This window comes from Lepidothrix coronata, unplaced genomic scaffold (assembly GCF_001604755.1).
Source record: "Lepidothrix coronata isolate B3197 unplaced genomic scaffold, Lepidothrix_coronata-1.0 Scaffold223, whole genome shotgun sequence".
NCBI classification, from domain to species: domain Eukaryota; kingdom Metazoa; phylum Chordata; class Aves; order Passeriformes; family Pipridae; genus Lepidothrix; species Lepidothrix coronata.
Window position 1 is genome coordinate 680,913 of NW_016690403.1, and position 17,619 is coordinate 698,531.

General features: G+C 42.4%; 1 protein-coding gene across 2 annotated transcripts in view; it reads right to left on the minus strand.

Moving 5' to 3' along the window:
- The window catches only part of ATP10B (ATPase phospholipid transporting 10B (putative)), a 220,287-nt gene extending 206,848 nt beyond the window's left edge, over nucleotides 1–13,439 (minus strand). For both annotated transcript variants that reach the window (XM_017833909.1, XM_017833907.1), the window contains exons 1-2: nucleotides 12,915–13,439; nucleotides 8,878–8,969 (exon numbers count right to left, since the gene is read on the minus strand). The gene's annotated coding sequence lies outside the window, so the exon portion shown is untranslated. The remainder of the gene's footprint in view (nucleotides 1–8,877; nucleotides 8,970–12,914) is intronic.
- Nucleotides 13,440–17,619: the final 4,180 nt, after the last annotated feature.

Here is a 17,619-nt window from a genome sequence, read left to right on the forward strand (position 1 = left end):
TACACACCTTCCTTTGAGATTCTGCTCATGTAAATACCATCCCTTTTTATTTTTTTAGATTTCACCAAGCATGTGAAGTGAATACTAAGAGACATTGTTGAATTGAAGACAAATTATTGAAATAAATTTAGATTTTCTTAGTCCCTAAACCTGAATTGAAAAATGAGTGCTCTGTTTCTCTGTCATACAGGACTGAGCCCTTGTTAACACGGCCTTTGCAGTGTCTTCCCACATCAGGACATGGAAGCACACAGAATTTATTAATATTTTCTGGTAACAAAAGATACTAAATTGCACTTCTTGTTAAGATGTTTAGCCTGTTCTTTTCTACTTCCTTCCAGGAGCATTAAGTAAATTTGTCTTCAGAGAGCCACATTTATTGTGTTATTGTAATTTCTTTTTGAAAATAAAAGACCTATAATTCTGCCTTCTTTGACTGAGGCCCACAGTCATTTTGTTTGCCCCCACAAAGGACTTGGGACTCCTGCCCTGGATTTCCCTCAGTTCCTATCCTCCCACTGACTGCCCACTTGCATCTTCCTCCCCTGTCAGCTGGGGTTTGCTGGAGCAGCCCAAGGTGCTGCCGTGGAGCAGAGAACATCAGCCCTGAGAACATCACCCTGAGAACATCAGAGCAGAGAACATCAGCCCTGAGAACATCAGCACTGAGAACATCAGCACTGCTGGAACAGCTCAGTGCTGCCTCCAGCATCTGCCCACGTGCTGCAGGACTCTCTGGCAGGAAAATTAAAAAAAAGAAACAAACCAGCCCCCAACACACACCCAAACATCCAGCTCCAGCTGAAGTTAACTCTTGCTTTAATGAACACAGAAATCCGACTATATCTGCTTCAAACAGCAAGGCTGACAATGAGAACATCACTTATGCAACCCACACTCAGTCTCCTGCAAAGCTGCAAACATGATACAGCCACAGAGGAAGAAATTCTGTCAAAATTCATGTGGTTACTGTTGCTTGGGAAACCACTTCCTTGGTAACTCCAATGCATTCTCAGCACGTCTCAATATCAATTTCTCAGCCGCTCTCAGACACACAAACCTGCAGTGTGGTGTGAGGAGAGAGCAAGGAAAACAAAAAACCAATAACAACAAAGCCAACCTAAAGAAAAAAGGAGAGAGTGAGCAAAAGATTTGTTATTGCTGTTGTTTCCAATATGTCTAAATGAAAAATAACGTAATCGAAAATATATCCGGAAGTTGTTTTTAACATTGTTTGGAGGAGAAATTGTTGAAATATGTCAGTAAGTGTGTCTTGAATCCTAAGTGTGAGGTTGGAGAGAGGTGCCTGTGTGGTTCTGGAGAGCTGGCACTGAGCCTGGTACGGGGAGTTGGCTGCCACTGGGATTTTCTCTGTTCCAGTTTATCAGGACATCTGTTGCTGAATCCACACCACACTTCAGAATTCAGCTTCAGCAAATATCTGTTACAAACCACTCATTAGTATTTTCACCATAATTCCTAAAAAGCTATTCCAAGCCCCAAGCCCTTCCAGAGGCTGCTCAGAGGGTGCCCTGGGCAGGGGGTGCAGGTGCCAGCAGGGGATGCTGCTGCTGAAGCAGAGCCCGTGTTTGTGCTCCTCCCAAACAAGGGAGCTCTGCTCACAGGGACTGACTCCAGCTCTTTGCACAGAATGCAAAACTTGAGTTATTCACCTTTTCATACCAAAATCTCTTCTGCTTACCTGATCCTCCAATTTCTCTCTAACAGGGCCATGCAGGCAGCTCAGCACAGGTTTTGTTCATGGGCAACATAAAGGAAATCTAATTTTTATATCAAACAAATGGAAGAAATATTCTAGTTGTAGCACCAGCCACTGTTTTTTCAGTTTTGCTTTTTCTGGGTCTTCCATCAGAACCATTACTGTATCATTCCAATAGCCCAAATTAAGTAATAGGGAGAAAGAGAGAAGAGGAAGCACTGAGAATTAATGTCCATTGAGTGTCCTGTGCACTGCTCTTACAGGGCAGAGCAGACTCCACAGCCTGTGCAGTGCACAAATGGGCACTGGAGGTCTCTTTTTCCACAGCTGGAAGTGGTTGGGGTGGCAAACAGGGGGCAGCAGGACCTCTCCCCTGCCTCATTTGTATTAACTGGCTTAGGACTCTAAGAGTGCCTCTAAGAAAGCATGAAAAATAAAGAAATAAGGATACTACAGAAATGCTTTAAATCAACTGACTCTTACTGTAATCAACTGCTCTTTGTATGTGTGTCTGTTTAAATATATGGACTTGTGTCTGTACATAGACACACAGACACTCCTGCCTTTTCAAGGACAGTAATACCTTCTTTTTTTACTTTTTTCAGACAAAAAATTACTGTCTGAAGTTATTTTGTTCTCACAGGAGGAGCATCAGCAAAAAACATGAATAGCGTCATTTTAACACCTTTAGTTCAAGCCTGCCTTCCTCCCACACTCCAAATGGCAGAGGATGTACGTAAAACACAGCTCTTCCAGGAACTCAGGAACTGCTGGAGTCAATGGAAACACTGGTGCCAAACTGCAGTAACAACCTCATCCCTCTCCTGGTGCTGCTCCCTGCATTAAACACAGGGACAAATGAGGAAATGTGAAAATGGCACACAGAGCTTCTGGTTGTTTCTCTGGGAATCCAGCAGGTTGGATACCTGCAGGGTAAAGTGGGGCTGGGGGAGAGAGCAGGGGTGAATTCCTGAATTCTGGAAAAGGGATGAGGGAGGGATGTGACAGGTCTGGGCAGCAGCAATGGAAAGGGCAGGATCTCTTTTGGTCATGAATACCTGGGTCAGAAGTAGTTTCTCATCAAGTATAATGTCTTAATTTATAAAAATAAATGAGAATGCCCAGAGCAGTTGGACTGATGGTGTGTTGTGCTGCTGTTCTCAGGCAGCTGAAATACTTCTTCAGCATTTGGAGAATGACAAAGGACCGTGGGAATGCCAAGTGTCCCCATGGCTGAGCCAGCACCCCAAGTGTCCTGGCAGAGCTCCTGCCCCTCCCTGCACAGCTCAGTCCCTCCAGCCAAAAGCCCCAAGTAGCCACTGGGATCAACGTTATTTCAATACTGAAAACCAAAGCAAAACAACCCAACAAAAACAAAAGCCAAAAACAAATGGGAAAAAAAGACAAAAGGGAATGGGGATGACTCTGGTTTTCTGTTGTATTTTTTTAAGAAGTTTTCAAGGGTTATATATTCCAGAAATGCACATGTAATAGAGTCTCCATTCCTCTCCTGTCAGCACTACTGTAGTTTGAATTTAAACACTGCAGTGAGACTCCTTCCCTGGCTTGGATGAAAGAAAAATGCTGGAGTATATCAAGTTTATGTGTAAAAGTCTATCACTGTGATCTCACCTATAAATTTGCATCTTGTAGAATAGTTATATATTATTAATACAATAATTTATAAATATATCAATTAAACATGGCTTAGGCTTTCCTAAGCATAAAACTCGCTTCTGTGTCTAGAGTTTGTTGAATATTTCACCATTGAAAAAATATTTCACCACACCCAAAAAGAACTGAGGCCAATATCAAACACGTGAAAAGCAGCCTCTGGTGCCAGAGGATGTCAGGCTTCCCCTTGCATGTGGCCTTTTTCAGGAAGCACCATGGAAAACAACACAGTGCCAGGAGACTTTAGTATTTCACTCCATCATTTCCTAACTCACTTAAATATTTGTGGGCTACTTAAACACCAGGGCTCCAGGTTTTGCTGAGCCATTGTCCCCCAGGGGGGCTGTGTGAGAAACACTATTACAGCCCAGTCTGTGGGTTATGAAATGTAGAGACAACAGATATATATCCTTGTCATCGTGGTGCCCTGCGCTGACTGCACTGAAGTGATTGCATCTGTCAACTTGCAGTGATTCAAAAATCTATGTTTAGAGAGGTATTTCATCATACCTTCTGTGTGTAGTTCCTAATGTCTTTCATTCTCCTACTTGAATGAAAAAATGTTCTCCAGACTGCAAAAATTCATATAAGATGAACCAAATCAAGCCAGTGTCTTTGAAGTCTCTATACATTGACATTTAACTTTCTGTCTCCAAACACCAGCTAAATGAGAAACTGCCACTCTCACTTGGACTACATTTTGATTTCTCCCAGCACACCAAGTAACATCTCCCTTCAAGAGGACCCCACCTAGTCAGGGTGGGATGAATTCCTAGAAATGCTTCAGATAAAGAAAACTTTGGGAAAAATAGAAGCTTGATTTTGAAAAATAGTCTTTCATTATCTCATAAGATCAGAGGCTCTCTCTGTCACTCTGCCTTTAGATGGATAAATATTCCTGCTTCTTGCATATTGCTGGCTTGATTCAAGGAAAACTATCCTGCTTTTTCAAAGCCAGGGTGTGTATATTCGATTTCTCAGAGGATTCAGTTAAGTCTACAGTCCATGGGACTCAACTGAGATCATTATTCTTGCCTTTCAAGAATTCATTTGCAGGTACATCACATTTTCTGTCCATTTTTTAAAGTATGTTTGCCATACATCTGAGGGAGGAGTTCTTTTAACATGGAATGAATAATAAACCACCATTTATCTTTTACCATGGTGCAGATCAAGGTACTAATTTACGTTGCCTCAGTGTGCAAGAGACACTGGATTTTTTGGAGATGAAGCACAACGTGATTAAACCTGTTTCCAATGTGGTTTCATTACAGAATTTTGTCAGTGTCTGTGAATTATTCCAAAGCATTTCACAGAAAGCTTTATTGCTCTTCAATATTAGAATACATGGATAAATTTTCAAAAGAAATGCTTTTAATATATGAGATTCGTCTGAAGCATTTTTGCACAGACACAGTAATTAAGGAGTGTTACTCAGAGAACAACTGGGCTGGAATGTGGGGACTTGTAGTCAGAGCAAGGATTTACACAGACCAGGGACAAACATCCATGGTTCTTGCACCTTTGGCTGCAGTCCCAACCCCTGGGATATTGGGATTCTGTGCCATTCCCACACTCCTTGAAATATTCCTCACACTAACAAAGGGGGATCTGGAACATTGCCCATGATGTTCCTGAATCAGGAACAGCAACATCCCAAACTTGGGCTCCCACAGCAGCCCATTGTTGCTCTCTGATGTTTTCACAAACTTAATTTGCACGGTTTTCATTTGTTTCAGTTCAGAATAAAAAACAAATGTCAAAGCTCTGCAATTTTAAAAGAGGTTCCATTTCTCAGGCAGTTTCCCTACCATTTCTACAGAGCTTTCCTGTGGCCCAGAGGAGTCACATTATCACAGACAAAATCCAAACACACTCCCATGGAGTCCAGGTCTCCTCCAAAACAGGATAAACAAGCAATTTGTGTAAACACGAGTTCCACCTTCCCCTGGAGCTGCAGGGAGCTCAAGCACAGTCAGGCCCAGACAAGGCAGAATTTGCAGAGGAGCACCCAAACCAAGACCCTGTATTTCCAACATCCTTCTAAACCCCAGGCAAGGAGCACAGGTGGCACCTTTAGGACACCAGGGCAAGTCCAGAGAACCCCACTGGGCAGTGGGAGCAGCTGTTCCAGAGGGGAAGCAGGGATCTTCCAAGGAAAGGTTCACAGAGCCATAATAGACATTATTTTCAGTGCATGGCCTCACCTCTTCCAACACCTGCCCTTCAGCCCCACACCACAGTTTCTTCTCTCCCGTTTCCCCGTGAAATCCATTGTTGGTTTGTACCCACTCTCTCCCCCTGGTTTGCTTTGGGTTTTTCCCCACTGACAGTGTCTGTGTTCTGTCCCTCACTGGTAAGTTTAAGGGGGAAATGCAGCTGCTCTCACATTGTCCAGGTGCCTCCAAGCCCCAGGAGATGTGATGGATGTCCCTGAGCTCAGTCAGGTCTGAGGGTCAGTGCCCGCTCTGGCCCTGCAGGACCAGTCCCTGTGCCCTGGGCTGCCTCTGCTCCCCACCCAGCAAGGTTTGCACTTCAGCTACTCTGCTCTTTGGGTAATAAAGCTCCTCCTGGAGACTCCACCTCAGATCCCGGGTTAGGGGAGCCCACAGCAAATGAAGACCCCAATTGTACCAACTGGTTTTTAGGACTGAGTACAGAGCTAAGCCAGTGACTCCCTTCCTCTCTTTCTCCCTGTTCTTCCCCACCCACACCCAGCTCCATCATCTCACTCCACCTTGTCTGTATCTATGTGACCAGACAGCACAACTCTGTTCTGTTCTTGGATAACATCATTTATCAACACATTTATTGACACATGCATGAAAGTCCTAAGCAAGCCACAAATGAGACAACAGGCCACTATTATACAAATAAACCTTTTCCGTCCATCCTAAAATCACAGGGTTTAGGATGAAAATTGGCAAGAGTACAGGTTTTCCTTTACTATCCTTAAAAGGTGACAGCTGTGTGACATTATTGATCACCAGGGGCCCTGAGAGGCTCAGGCAGCAGCTCCTGAGCTGTGGGGCAGCAGCTCCTGACAAAACAAGTCCAATTGATTCTTGCATTCAGCCTCTGCTAAAACACTGGCAAATCACATGCCAAGGTGTTGCTTGTAGGAAAACAGCTGGCTTGGAATTCCAAACCTAAATCCCAGGACATGCACAGGGCTTAAGAATCTGATTCACACTTTTGCAGACAAATAGGCTCCAGTGTCATGTAATGGAACTAAATGCTTGAACTCAAGCAGATTTTTTCCTTAAATCTAGCTTATTTCTTTGAATAATACTAATTGTTCCAGATACTTCGTTTTCTTAACATTGAGTTTATATCCATTTCACATTTCCACAAAAGTGAGTAAAGAGAGAGTCTGGTCAAAAATAAAAGTTCTTTCTTTTAGTTACTCCTCTCATTACACCACAGTAATGTGACACTGTAAATACAAAACATACCCATAATTGTGGGAAGTACTTGTATGAACAATGGACTTGATGTTGCTCATGTTGCACTCCAAGTTATCTCAGTTACACTGAATTTTCTATATTGTTACCAATGAAATGGAAAAAAAAATGAGGCAAAATGAACAATTTGACTTGGGAGCAATAGTCTATGAAAAGATCACTTCATTTTTTTAAATAGGACAAGGATCTTAATTAAAGTGATGAACTATTTTCCTGTGCAGGAGTAGCCCAAACAAGGAAGAAAACTAGTACTGTATTTCCAGTTGTCTTCCCAAAGCAGTAATTACAGTCTACATTCACCTTTACCATTCAAAAGCTAACCTATGAACACACTGGTTCTTCACTAAAATCAGCTTTAAAAAAACTTCTTTCATTATTTATGAACCTTCAGGTTATGCATGAACTTTCCTGAGGTCCAGAGAAGGTTATTGGCTCCCAGGCTTCACCCAGCCTACAAGGTTCAAATTTTACATCCTCAAAACTTTTTGCCCCAGCCCCTTGACATTTTCCCTAAGCTCATTTGCAATGGTGATGTGTATATTGTGCATTTCTTTGGCTCTCCTTTGGGTACATCTCTCACTCAACACTGAAGTCAAAGAAAGTTGCCAAACCACTGCAGGAACAGGGGTTTTATGCAAACACAAAGAGACAAGTTTAGCCAATTGCCTAAGTAAGGAAAACCTTTGTTATAGACTGTGGTTTAGGATGTACTTTAGTAGCCCTTCAGGCCTTCAGATGAACAAACCTTAATTAAACTTACATTTTGAAAAATGTGGGTTTAATTCAACTGAATTAAACTCTTTCTGTGCATTGCTGGTTACAGACACAACTGACTGAAGCCTACTTAGAAAATCAGGGGACAGGACACAGTGTTGGACAAAGTTCAGGAGAACCATTCTGAGTCTGGTCCTTTAAACCAAGACTGAGACATTTGAGATCCACTGACTATTTTTGATCATTTTATGGTGATTTAGAGAAAAATCAAACCAAAAATCCTTTCAATTTTTCTTGCCTCTCTTCTTCCCCACATTCACTTAGAAATGTCCACTCAGTGGAATATATTATGGGCTATTTAACCCTGTCAAGAAGCCATATCAATTAATAGCATAATGGTCTAACCATATATTTTTTCTTATTATACACTAAAGCTTTATGGCAGAATTCCTGTGGATGTACTTCTTGTAGATAATGATTTATAGTATATAGTATCCTGAAGGCATTTTAAATCTGTCTGTTCCCTTTCTGCCTTCTTAGAAGGAGAAATTTTAACAGGGAATCAGATTTTTATGCCCTTTTTTTTTTTTTAATTTTGTTAAAACCAGGCTGATATTTGAAGGATTCTTATAAAAAAACAGTAAAAAGCTTTTAAAACTCAAATGGCACATTTGGAAACTACACAAGTAAACTGCCATTATCTGTATGTTAGGGCAACTTGTGCTTCACAGTCCTTGCTGTCCACTTGCTGTGCAAACTGCTCAGGAGCAGAAGAAACACGAGCTCCAGGAGCCAATCTGCCACTGCTGTCTGTTTATGCAGCCTGATAGAATTTACATGGGCTGGCAGACAAAATTGCCCTTTGCATGCTCTGTCTCCAAGGGAATTTGGAAGTATGTCCAAGTTTTATAAAATAATGATAATCACACAATACACCAAGCACAAACAGTAGATTTTCCAGGGGCCTTTTCTGAGTAAGTTAAATCTGTGGCCAAACAGAAGATAACAGATAATACTTAAAAGAAAAGGAAAAGTAACCCATTTATGCATCAAAGTTAAAGTGGGTCACTCTGCAACGTAAAGCACATTTTTAGTGGATATAAATTTAGCAGCTCTCTGCAGCATTATGCATGACAGCAGTCTTGTGATATTTCAAGTACAGAACAGGTCCCTGGAGACACCATGTAATTTATAGTGGACTAATCATAATAAACTGTAGCAGGCAGAAAAGGAGCTGAGTCCAATGAAAGAAGGAATGTCGGTCTGTTCGTCCTGTAGGAATGTTGTGTTGAAGATCCAACTCACCTGAGATCACACAGGAACAACGGGGAGGTTCATCTGTTGGGTGAGGAAAAAAAAAGCCAAAACAGAAGATCTCTTGGTGTTTCAGTCAGAACCTAAAAGCAAGCAAGCAGAAAGGAGCACAACACACTTCTTGAGCAGAGTAATAATGAACAACCCTCTCCTCCCAGTGCCCAGAGAGTGCCCAGTGCTGTTTGTGCTGGCAGAGCTTTACAACAGAACCCAGTGGTACCTGCAGGGCCCAGGCTCTGCCTCCCTCAGCTGTGCTGCACCTTCATCAGCCCCAGCTGCCTGCAAAGGCATCTTTATTTGTGACATCCCTGGTCCTTCACCGTTTCCTGCAGCCCTTGCAGGGACACTGAGGGGTCTCTTTGCTCCGTCCAGACCCAGTGACCTGCACGGAGGAGAAGTGAGCAGGTTAAAGGTGCTCTTTGCCAACAAGGGCATGTCCAGCATGTCCATTCAGGGATCTGCACACCTTACAGTTACTGAAAGTTTAGGTTAACCCATTGCTTTTGAAGGCCTCTATTGTGTTGTTACACCGGGAGAAAATGTATGGACTTGGATGTTGGACTTCATTCCATTGGCACCAGGAGCTGCTGCTGCTACCTCCTACTGCTTTCCTGTAAGAAATCTGAAATAGGGAACCAGCTGATGGATGGCTGGGCTGCAGTTGAAGGACATGCCAGAGGAGCACTGGTGTTTACTCTGGAATCCTACAGCATGAGGGAGAAAACAACCCTTGCTTTTCATCTGCCGGTCCCTTCCATTTTTTTGTTTCTTCCTTTTGTATATTTTTGTCTGGATCTCATATAAAGGGTTTGTTCCCCTCTCTTTCTCTCATCCTTAATTAGTTTGAATGTCAAACCTGTTCAATAATCACATTGCTTTGGGTAGTAATAAAGGCAAATAAATAACACTTAATCTTTCTTAGAGAGATCTAGAGACCCTTCCAAAACCAATTAAGGCTTGTATTGTTCACTGGAATTAGCCAAGGTCTTCCTGTTATATTTCCAAACTTGTGTAAGAAAGAAAACGTTAAAATTAACAGTGAGGGAGGAGGAAGAAAAAATTTGTCCTTCCTACAGTCTTAAACCCTTCTAATTTTAAAGTATGTTGTGAGTGGGAGAAAAAAGAAGAAAATAAATTAGGCAATGCAGTTTGCACTTCTTTGCTGCTTGGGAGGATGGGAGGGAATTAGCTGGATTTCCCCTCACTGGGGTTCTTTTTCTTTTTTCCCCTTTTTCTTTCCAGTGATTTTTTTTGTATGATGACTAACAACAACAATAAAAAAGCCTCAATCTTTCATAACCTAAAATACTGAAGCACATCAAAACCAATTCAATTTGTCTGCAAATCTTGNTCTGTTTGACACATATCTCTCCCTCAGATATCTTTTGAATGATGACTAACAACAACAATAAAAAAGCCTCAATCTTTCATAACCTAAAATACTGAAGCACATCAAAACCAATTCAATTTGTCTGCAAATCTTGCAGATAAATCTTGCTGCCCTGACACGGAGGTTTCGATCCACATTCCTTCTCTTGCCAACGTCTTCCCACCTGAGGAAACAATTTCCTTGCATGACATGGAAGTGGAGATCTGATCCTCACCAAAGGGACTGCACCCATCCCACCATGACCAAACCAGCTTTTGTGCTGTGGGTTTATCCCTGCACATCTTGCCCTTTGTGCTGCTGTCACAGAGCATCTGACAGGACTCCATTCCCTGTCACCTGCAGGACATTGCCCCCCTGGGCTTGGCTGGGATGTCTCTCCACATACCTTCATCAGCATCAGTGCCAGAAGATTTCAACAAAGGGTTGCAGATTAAAGTCTGACATGATCAGTCAGACTCTTCAGAAAAGATCCTTGGAAATGTTTAACAAGGAGAACTCAAAGGTCACAGTCCAGTTTCACGTGGGCTTAGAAAGCAGCAGAGTACAGATGTACCAACCCAGCTGAGACCTGTGAGCCCCTGTGAGCACACATTCCATGGACACACAGGGATCTCCACTCAAGGACCACTGGGGAAGTGAGGAGCACCACAGCTGGAAAGTGCATAGTCTGCAGGATTCAGTTTTTAAAGCATTTGTAAGAGAGCCCAAGGAGCCTCTGTTCCCTTGGCTGCCTCCTTTCCAAAGCAGAGCAGGTTCAGGGCAGTGCTCTCAGCTGGAAGCTGCCCTGGGCCATCCCAGTGCCCAGATCAATGCACTCTGTCAGCTCTGACAACCTGTCACAAAGGGGGAAAAATACTTTTGTTTCAAGAATAAGATGTATTCAAAAGTTTTGCCCTGACATCGAAGTAAACACTCCTTCTCCCCCCAAAAACCTGCCTGGGCCAGTCTCAGCCAAGGCAAACGTGTCTCCTTCTGTATAAGCAATTCTCATCACCTGAATAGCCAACACCCATTTCTCCACAGAACCAGCTTTTTTTTTAAATTTCTCACTTGCCTGGACTCATCTGAACACCATAATAAATCAGTCACTCCAAATATCCCTCAAGAATAACAAGCCTTACAAATTAATAATGTCATGCTGGTCATTAATTTTGATAACCAAAGCATGTGGGTTACTGAGCACACTTGCTAGGTAGTTGTAATGTTACACTCCCTTAATATGCAGCAGTTACAATGTGCTCCATGCCAGGGCCCATTATTTCACTGATTCACAGCTGTTCAGTATTTGACAGATGCATAATTTCATTCTTTAACATGCTGATTTTCCTTTTATTAGTTAAGAACTGAGATGTTAGATAATTTTTGTCGTGTTTTGTTAATTTTAGATTATAAAGATATATTCAACAGTACAATTTCCCAATAAGAAGTTGCTATTAAGGTTTCTAATTTGCAATCAAGTAAATTGAATGAGAGGTCACGTTACACAAGTCATGACGTGTTAAAGCTCAGAATAAAGGAAATAAATTATTCAAATACTCTATAGTACTAGTCTTATTTTTGTGCCAGTGAATTTGATATGACACCTGTTAGGATGTGATAACATTAAATGCATTTATAGATACAGACAGATGAAATGGCAGATAGACAATTTTGTTTTGGAAATTATTCTGGAAATTAATATAAATATTTTTAGAGTCTAAAATCATAAACAGTCTTAAAGTTGAAATATTTGCTGCTTAGCTCATAATAATCTCTCAAAATAAGGGCCAACAGTAAATCACACAGTTGTGACAAAGCAACTGTGCTGACATTTGAGTCTTTTTTCAGAACTTAGATCTCCTGTTCAGAAGCTTCAGAATAAGATGTGGTATTTTAAAGAGGGAAGGCAGGAAGTCAGACTAGAGCTTTCTTTAACAGTCTGGAATGTTTTACATCTCATGTTCCATGTCTCCTGCACCCAGCACTCCTCACTCAGCACAGCTGTGGGACTCAGCTCTGCTCTCTCTCTGCAGAACTGGATCTTCATCACAGCCAAGTGGCACAGAACAGATCACCTAGGAGAGCAGAGCTCTTGGGGGGCTGCTACAGAGAGCAGCCAGGGGGAGAACTTCAAAAGGAATCACCAACTGCTGTCTGCATTCTCAAACCAAAGCCAGGATTTGGTAGTTTTAGCCCTTGGCAGCCTTTGGTCCGATGGCCATTTGTTCCCTTTGCTGGTCTCCATCTGCTCCCCTGGTTGGATCAACCAAAGCATCAACTGTGGGTATGAACAGCTAAAGCTGCCCATAACTGCAGCTGTATCACCCAAGGAAGGATCCCTGGGGTTGGGAAACGCAGCCAGGGGTTCCCTTTCATTAGAGCTGGGATGGCAGAGAACAAGAACTGGGGGACATGAACTGCCCTCTCAGCACAGCAAACAGGTGTTAAGCCTGAAGTCTGTTTAAGGCTCAAGGTCCACGAGGATAGAAAGAAGCGAGAACAGACCTGTGTTAGTGAACATTTTCCCTTTGGGGAGCACAGGAAGACCCCAGTTTCTGATCCCTGTGAGTGCTGGCACAAAGCTCTGAGCAGAAGGAGCCCAGCAGTGCAGACCCCTCTCATGACCACCCTCAGCTGCTCTGTCCCCCCGTCTGCTCACCTGCAATGGGGTTTTATGCAACAGAACCACTCCAACAGGAAAATCTGCTCAATCCACCAGGCCCAAAGGAACAAACATTTGCTCATCCAGGATCTCTCCTGTTTGATGGTAAGTAAGAAGAGGAAGGAATGGAACTTGGGACTTCCATATCTGAAGTCCACATAGTCAGATGTTAAGACTTTTTCTGTAGCAGGAAATTGCCGCGGTCCGAAAGGGGAGGGTGGGACCGAGGCACTACACCAGTCCCTGACTCGAGGGAGGGATGCACACAGAATGCGTTATCCACGTGTGTATGCGATCTTTTATCAGCTCGGGAGGGGAAAGGGCCAGAACATAGGGTGGAGCATGAGACAGACAAGCGGGGGAGCAAATCAGGATAGAGGCACAGGCGAAAGAGGGAGGAACGCGGAGAGAAGGGGCGAATGGAGGCTGTCTCCTCCCTGCAGCTCCTCCAGCCAATGGGCCCAGAAACAGGGGAGCAGCGAGGGGAACAGGCCGGGACGTGCCCGGAGGATACAACTTCTGGGGGAACATACACTGTGTGTGTACATAATAACTATAAAGTCTGCATCATAAAGTCCGTTCAATCCCTGTACATCCTTTTCCACTTCTGAGATTTTCCCCATTCTGATTCCCAGTCCTTCACAGGAAATACCCTCCCAGCAGACACAGACCCCACGTTTCTGGGAGGAGAACACCGGACCTGCCCTGCAGTGACGGGCTCACAGGAGCTCACTCCCACCAGGCCCCACTGAGCACATTTCCAGCCGCTCCCCCTGCTCTCAGCGCTGAGGGAGCAGCCCCAGACCCCCGGACTGTGTTCCCAGACACTGCCCTGCCCCGAGGGCAGCCCAGGCCCAGGAGCTCCGTGTTCAGCTGCCCCTTCCCGTGGGATCCCTGCCCTGAGGGGCCTCAGAGCCCCCCTGCCCGACCCCTCTGCCCCAAACTCACCCACACTCACCTCAGGTGAGATCCCTCAGCTCCTGCAGCTCTGGGAAAGGTCCTGCCCAACAAACACAACCACATATACAGATTTTAGATTTTCTTTATTTATATTTTTTAATTCAAGAATTACACACTAGCCAACATTATTATATATTTACATGCTGAAACTGGCTGCAATAATTTTAAATTCAAGAAAATATCTCTTATGTGCTACTCATTTACAATCATCATTTTACTACCTCATATATCCCAGAGGTTAGCAGTCCTTTTGAGAAAGACATGAAGATCTGATGCAATGATATCCACTAGTATTTTGCATTTTCTAGCCATTGGAAAATGTGCATTATGTGCATATAAGAAAGGCTACAAGGTCATTAGTAAGGCTGATGATTACTACATTATGAAATAAATAGTACTAAGTAAAAAAAGATAAATCAGAACTGTGCAAAGACAGTACTAACAGAACCATTTAAACACCCATGCAAATAAAAACGTGATAGAAGTCAAATCATAAGCAGTTTGTCAGAATTAATCATGTTTCAAATGTTCTTTTTGTCTTCAACTGAAATTAACAGGACAGACCATGAACAATACAGCCTGGTGAGGATCTGCCAAAGGACAGCAACAGTGAAAACATACAAAATGCTATCAAATTGGAATAGATGACTTCATGTCTGAAAAACATTAAAAAAATACAACCCTTAGTATGAAAGTAGAGGTGAGATTTTTCATCATTTAAGTTTCATTTTTTGTCAAAGCACTTACAAAGAAAATAATTTTATACTTATGAAATGTTAAGTGTTGCATATTCTTGTAGAGATGATCTATTTCAATTTTATATAATGGATATTTAAATTATTACTATTTTTACAAAGTAGAATAGGGCAGTCTTTTTGATCATCAACATTCCTTTGCTTCTTAAAAATTTAGACAAAGTTCCTAGTGCATTTTATTAAGCTTTACCTTTGGTGTTAAGCAGTGACTTATTAGATTTCCCTTTTAAAGAATTTCTGGAGTGAAGGTTCTTTGGCTTTGGGGGACTATGCTATCTAACGACAGTCAAACCTTTTTTTTTTTTTTAAAGAAAAATAGAAGTCTACTATTAGATACCATAAGAGAGAGAGATTTCAGAGACAGACAGCAATATGCAGCTTCTGCAAGGAAATCACCAGCTCAGTTCTCACTTACCCTGATGTTCACCTCTCCATCCCTGCAGCAACACCAAAGTGCCTCATGGCAAGTGAAACCCAGGCCCTTTGTTCCTGCTGCTCCAGCTCTGAGCCCAAGCTATTGGGGTGCCTGAACATGGGAACCACACAGAAGAGTCACTTGTGCCAGCAGGAACGTTGCCACCACGGCCACTCTACACCACAGCACCTTCTGTACTATTTGATATCTGGAGTCCAAATCTGTTTATGCAAAAGGGTGTTTAAATTACTCTGCTAGAGCACTGCAATTCTTGTACTCAGTAAAAAAAAGTCACTAAACAAATACTGTATCTATGGCCTGCTCATTTACAGCTTATTTAATTATTTACATAATTTTAGGACACATTAACCTAAACCATAAGTAGAATTAGCTTTTTGCCTTACCATAAAGTACAAATTAGAAGTTAAAAATGTTTAAGAAATCTGATAATATTTACACACGTTCAGCTTAAGTCATGGTTGCTCACATTGGATGTTCTATGTACACAGAGCAAAATGTTATGATCACTACTGATATAGTATTGTACCCTGGCCAGCCCACCCTAGATTATTTTCTAGAAATAGTTACTATTTTTGCCTTTTTTTTGTTGGTTCCCTAAGGAATTGGTTGGTTTTGAAAACTTACTAGTGGACAATGCTGTTATAAAAAGAGAGAAGAAATAGGCAAGCAATGTAGGACTGGTGTGGTTCCAGCTGCAGGAGGTACAGGACTGTCACCAACACTCCAGACAGACCCAGCCTTGAACTGCTCACCCAGGAATGCCCAGTTACCCTGTAGAGGAAGTTGTTTGGTTTGCTGAAATACATTAATCTCTTTTTGTCAAAAATATATTCATACACTGGTTGATGGTAGAAACAAAACTAGCATTGGCTTATTCCTTTAACACACCAAGAGATGAAAGGGTGTGCATATCCACACTGCCCTGGGTATACACACACATATGTCCATACAGACAGGCAGGGCTGTGTCCATATGCACATACAGCTGGAGAATGTTTCACATCCCTTCACTTGTGGTTACTACTGTGTTACAGAATTGGAACACAGTCTAATAATTATAGTGAAAATTAACTGAGGTTTCATTTTAATGCATATTTTTCTGAAATAAATAGGATCTTTTCCCCAGGTGTGAGACCACCACTCATCTTTTCTATGCATTGTGCTTTTGTACCTTACAGATTTTATGTCCTTTTTGTCAGGATGTCAGAACTCTCTGAAGAACTCTGTGCCATGCTGTGATCTAACACTGTTTCCTCCCCTGGGAATGAGAAAAGAAATGGTCACGATGTCATTGCTTGAGTCTTTCTTCCCAGTCTTTGAACTGCGATAGGATAGAAACGTAACATTCCTTATGCAAACACAGAAACATGTTGCATGAATTGTCAGTTCTGAAAATGTGTATCACTTACTAGCAGTCATGTACAGAATATATTTACAGATTGATCTCAAATATTTCATTAAAACTGTGCCATGTTATAGTCATAATTCATCCATGAATTTCACAAAGATGAAAAACACCTTAATTGCTGGCTATTATGTCTAATAGAACAATAAAATGTGCAACTATAATTATATTACAAGTTTTATCTAAATTATTCACTTTGATATTTTGTTTATTGAAACTAACAACAATCAACACGATTAAAAAGATCTAGAACATTAATTTTCGGTCAATTCTAAAGTAAAAGTGAATTTATTCTAGTTTACCTGGAGGGGAGCACACGTAGCAAACCCCATATCTCATGTATGTTGGCAGAATTCCTCCCTCTCACTCGAGCACCTCAGGAGAGCAGTGAGGGCTCACCTTGGGTTCGAGTTCCTTCTCCCTGGCAGTGCCTCACCAGCCTTCCTCACCCCCATCCCTTTAGATCACAGTGTTAAGCCTTGGTACAAAATGATAGAATCCTTCTCTTTCACTATTTTATACATCACATTAATAGCCAGAAGGACATAGGAAAAGCAAAAGTGCTCCTTCCCCCCCGATAATTTCTCTTTCCTAGAGACACCTGAGCAGAAACCAAACATTTTCTTTCCCTCTCTGAGCAGCATCATCAGAGAGTGTTATGGCTTGTTCTGGAGCTTCAGTGAGAGAATGTGCAGGTCCAGGGTCCATCTCTGTGGGTTTGGGAACAGCTGGAGCAGGGAACCAGTGCAGAGTCAGCAATTCCCTGTAAGCTCTTGGGTTTGCTGGTCCCAACCCAGGCAGGTGGGAGCTCCCTGCAGTCCCACTCTGCTTTGGGCAGGAAAACAGGAGGCAGCAGCGATTTCGGGAGCGAAAGAAAAGCCTCTGCAGAAGGATACTATGACACTGCTTTTATTTAGGGTAATTAGGACCGCTTTTAAAGAACAGACCTCCAAGAGAAATACTGAATTTTGCTGTGGCTCCATTTCTTAGAACTGGGAAAAGATTCCAGAGTGATTCCCAGCTCCCAGGAGAAATCCCAAGTGCATCTACAAAGGTTATTGCGTCGAGCATGAAATGCAGCAGAGACTGAGCGTGGGAACAAACTGGGACCCTCTGACCTGGAGAGTGAAAGTCTGTCCCTAGTGCA